Genomic DNA, 5378 nt, shown 5'->3' on the forward strand with positions numbered 1-5378 from the left:
TTTATTTTATTTTTCCATTTAAATATTGACTTTTATTTTGTGTTTTTTTTTTTTTTTTTTTTTTTTTTTTGCGGTACGCGGGCCTCTCACTGCTGTGGCCTCTCCCGTGGCGGAGCACAGGCTCCGGATGCGCAGGCCCAGCGGCCATCATGGCTCATGGGCCCAGCCGCTCCGCGGCACGTGGGATCCTCCCAGACCGGGGCACGAACCCGCGTCCCCTGCATCGGCAGGCAGACTCCCAACCACTGCACCACCAGGGAAGCCCTATTTTGTGGGTTTTTAAAATAAATTTTTATGGGAGTACAGTTGATTTCCAGTATTGTGTTAGTTTCAGGTGTACAGCAAAGTGATTCAGTTATACATATACATATATCCGCTCTTTTTTTAGGTCCTTTCCCATATAGGTCATTACAGAGTGTTGAGTAGAGTTCCCTGTGCTCTACAGTAGGTCCTTGTTAGTTATCTATCTTACATAAGTAGTGTATATATGTCAATCCTAATCTCCCAATTTGCCCCTCCCCCCTTACCCTGTTGGTAACAATAAGTTTGTTTTCTACAGCTGTGACTGTATTTCTGTTTTGTAAATAAGTTCATTTGTACCCTTTTTTTAGCTTCTGCATATAAGTGATATCATATGATATTTGTCTTTCTCTGTCTGATTTACTTCACTTAGTATGATCATCTCGAGGTCCATCCATGTTGCTGCAAGTGGCATTATTTCATTCTTTTTCATGGCTGCATAGTATTCCATTTTAGGTATGTACCACATCTTCTTTATCCATCCCTCTGTGGATGTGCATTTAGGTTCCTTCCATGTTTTGGATATTGAGAGCTCTGCTTTAAAATATTCTAGACAATAGTGTAAGGGAGGAGAAATAATTTTCCCTTCTGAGTTCTTGGCTGGGAACCCTGTAATAAAAGACAGATTAACAAAACGACAACATGAGTTTCTTAACATGTCTACCTCTTGCATACAAGGAAGATGCCCAGGGGAAATGTGTAACTCCTCCAAGTGGCTTAGAAGTCCAGCTTGTAGAGCATCTTCAGAAAAGAACAATGAATTTGTGGAGAAATGGCAGGAAGAAGGAAAGCAGTGTTAGGCCTCCAAGGGTGGAGGTCAAGGCTAGTGAGTAGAATTTGTTATATAGATTCTTCTGGTGCCTTCTCTGGACTGATGGAGTCTATAGTTGCCTCTGAGATTAATTTTATCCTCCCTCATAAAGCTGGAAATCTATGTCTTGCTTTCAAACAAATAGTGGAGGACAGAGAGTTTTTCTTGTATCTGCTTCTTCTCAGTTGCCTTCAGCTCAAATCAATCCTTATGCCAAAGTGGCATGATTTGGGGTGACATAATCTGCTCCCTTTCAGTAGAAAATATGCAACTTTTCCAAATTCATTTTATTCATGTATGGCAATAATTTAAAAACTGGGTGGTATAATTTAAAACTACAAAATAGAATAATGTCCTTTATGAACACAGATGAAAAATTCTAAATAAAACGGTGGCAGACATCACATAGGTTTAGCCCCAAAGAATAATATAATCAAGTAAAATTTATTTCATGAATGAAAAAATTTCAACTTCAGAAATTATATGAATACAATTAATGATAATAAAAATTGAAAGAGGGGCTTCCCTTGTGGCGCAGTGGTTGAGAGTCCGCCTGCTGATGCAAGGGACATGGGTTCGTGCCCCAGTCCAGGAAGATCCCACATGCCGCGGAGCAGCTGGGCCCGTGAGCCATGGCCGCTGAGCCTGCACGTCCGGAGCCTGTGCTCCGCAGCGGGAGAGGCCACAACAGTGAGAGGCTCGCATGCTGCAAAAAAAAAAAAAAAAATGAAAGAGGAAAATCCAAGTAACTACATAAATATTTGATAAATAAAATAGTCCTTACCAAAAAAAGGAAAAGAATCTGGACTTCCCTGGTGGCGCAGTGGTTAAGAATCCGCCTGCCAATGCAGGGGACATGGGTTCGATCCCTGGTCCGGGAAGATCCCACACGCCGTGGAGAAACTGAGCCCGTGCGCCAGAACTACTGAGCCTGAACTCTAGAGCCTGCAAGCCACAACTACTGAGCCCATGTGTCACAACTTCTGAAGCCCGCATGCCTAGAGCCTGTGCTCTGCAATAAGGGAAGCCACCACATGCATCTCCCGTATAGCTGACTCACTTTGTTATAAAGCAGTAACTAACACACCACTGTAAAGCAATTATACAATAAATATGTTAAAAAAAATAAAATAATTAAATTAAATTAAATTTAAAAAAATGAGAGAGAGAGAAGCCACCACAATGAGAAGCCTGCGCACCGCAACGAAGAGTAGCCCCCGCTCTCCGAAACTAGAGAAAGCCCCCGTGCATCAATGAAGACGCAACACAGCCAAAAATAAATAAATAAATCTAAGTGAAACATATATGGAAAACAAACTGCTTAAATATGATGAATTTTATTTACTTCAGATAAGAATCATCAATCAAATAGTGAGATTTTGGAAAATATCTATCCCAGTGAGGTGCAGAACTGTGACATCAGTTTTCATTACTATTGTTAAACTCGCTTTGTTTAGTTTCAATAATAAAACACAGAAGACAACAATAAAACTTATTTTAATATTAGATCAAGAGGCAAAATTATTTATATTTGCAGACCATTTGGAGATTAGTAAAAACAAACTAGAATTAAGCCAATCCTATCAGGGTAAATTAACATCAATACAAGTTAAATACAGAAATCAATAGATTTTTTTTTTTTCTGCAGTTGTTAATAGTCTCTTAGGAAAACGATGAAAAAATTACCAACTCATAATAATGCTGAAAATGGCTTGCTCACAGAGCTAAATTTAATAATAGGGCTTTAGAATTTATATGTATTTTGTTAAGTACAGAATAAATCCTGAATATATGTAGACATAGTCCATTGTCCTGGATTTGAATATCTAATTTTATAAAAACACAAATATGTAAATTGAATGCATACCGGTAAAATCCCAATGCATGGGGAGGAGAGGAGGAAAAGCATTAAATATTCTTCACGTTCCAGTAATAGCCAAGGATATTGTGAAAACAGAATAGTGTTTGTGCAGTGAAGGCTGTGTGTTTGGGTGCTGATGTATTTTATCAGAAATTAAAATTTACCATAAAGTCCCTGTTAATTAAAATAGCTAATATTAGTGAAGAAATGGATAAATACATTAATTAAATGTAAGTGATTACTCTGTATGAATATACACATACATACACAGACATTCAGTACATAACAATTAATGCAGATTAAGTGCATATGTAATCAAGGCAACAGTTTAATTCAGTAGCAACAAACTAATTTTTTTGCTAAATGACTCTGTCATCATTGGCTATCTAAATGGAATAAAAACAAACAAACAAACAAAAACTACATTCCTACATCCAGCCACGTTTATAAGCAAATTCCAGATGAGTTTTATAATGAAAAATATATACTATGAGAAGAAAATTGAACAGACTAACTTATTGAGTCTGGAGTCCCCTTATTACCAGCTTTTTGTGATGCAGCGAATACCTTTTTCCTATTTTTAAGTCATTTTGTTTTGGGTCTTCCAGTGTTAATTGAAAGCATCTTTATTGCTACATTGGAGGAGAAGAAGCATCTTCTGAGCCTAAGTTTTGTAGCCAACAAGCTATAAATTATATTTTAAGAAACTATAAATACAAGTTATTCACAGATCACTGAATTCATATTCAGTTAAGGACAAAAAGGAGAGACAATACTTCAAGTTATTTGACACTCAAAAACCTCAGTAAAAAGACAAAGTTTCCTGTCCTCTTAAGAGGTCTTGGCCATGTGATTCGTGCCATTAGCATGAAATAGTACAAAATACAGAAGTGATAGGTGAAGGATGCTAATAAAAGGATTTGTGAGTCAGTGCAAAGAGGGGAAAACAACAACAACAGGAAATGACAATTTACAGCTTTACATAATGCAGAAAAGAGTTTTGAGTAACCAAACAAAATGCAGCAGACCACAGATTTATTGGCAGGGGAAGGGAATGTGGGTAAAATGGCTTTTTGTTTGTTTGTTTTTTAACCAAGCTGGATTAGTGACAAGTAAATTAATGGCCTTGAAATTGCTCTCAGTAGTTCAACAGTATTTCCTGAATATCCAGAGAGTGCCGGGCTGTGAGTTGAACTCTGCAATGACACAGAAGACAAGTGAACAGTCACCAGTTACATAGATGCGTGTTTATTGCATAGTGGGGAAGATGGATGTCCCATTCTTGAAGACGATCATATCCTAATGGTCGTCTTAATTTAAAACGAGTAGGTTTTAGCGCAGATGATTCACATTTGTATCAGAAAGAGAAACGTAATGAAGGAATTATGGAAACTTCTGCTTCTGCTTATGAAGGATTAAGTGCTAAGGAAATTGCCTTCTCACTGTAATCAATTCGAGAGCTGGAAAGATACAAACAATGGTGTTCAGACTTTGGACACCGGGCAACAGGAGTTTGATCCTTGAGATAAGGGACCTAACGAAGTAAGCAGTCAGTTGGCCCCAGCTTCCTGTCCAAGCCCGTTTCTAGACCTTGGTTCAAGGGAGGAGGAAGCTAAACATGTATTTGTGCTGAATTGAGGTCACAGAGACCTGGGTTCTCTCATCAAGTGTGAGGAGGCTGAGACTGCCAGGATTTACAAGGCGCAGTCATGGGGAGGAGGGACCAGCACACAGAGGGAGCTCCGAGAGCTGCAGTGAGGTCTCTGGGTCAAGACTCTGCTTCTGTGTCTACCCTGAGAGTAGAGACCCAGCAGAACTCACCCAACGATGGGAGTCATTCACATCTACACCAGCCAGAGAGGAGACACCTCAGAGTACATAGGGCTCATCAGCAGTGTCAAGGACAAAGCCAACAGGCAAGACAGAGACTGGGAGAAAACATTCCTAAAACAAGTATCTGACAAAGGACTGAAATTCACAGTCTACAAAGAAGACTTACACCTTGATGATAAAGACACACAGTACAGTGTTTTAAAAGACAAAAGACTTGGGACTTCCCTGGTGGTGCAGTGGTTGAGAACCCACCTGCCAAGGCAGGGGACACGGGTTCGAACCCTGGTCCAGGAAGATTCCACACGCCGTGGAGCAACTAAGCTGGTGGGCCACAACTACTGAGCCTGCACTCTAGAACCCGCGAGCCACAACTACTGAAGTCTGCGTGCCTAGAGCCCATGCTCCGCAACAAGAGAAGCCACCGCAATGAGAAGCCTGCACACCACAACGAAGAGTAGCCCCTGCTCACCACAACTAGAGAAAGCCCATGTGCAGCAATGAAGACCCAACACAGAAGAAAGGAAGAAAGGAAGGAAGGAAGGAAGGAAGGAAGGAAGGAAGGAAGGAAGGAAG

Source organism: Aethalodelphis obliquidens, unplaced genomic scaffold (assembly GCF_003676395.1).
Source record: "Aethalodelphis obliquidens isolate GAN/ISIS:26980383/991018 unplaced genomic scaffold, ASM367639v1 scaffold91, whole genome shotgun sequence".
NCBI lineage: Eukaryota > Metazoa > Chordata > Mammalia > Artiodactyla > Delphinidae > Aethalodelphis > Aethalodelphis obliquidens.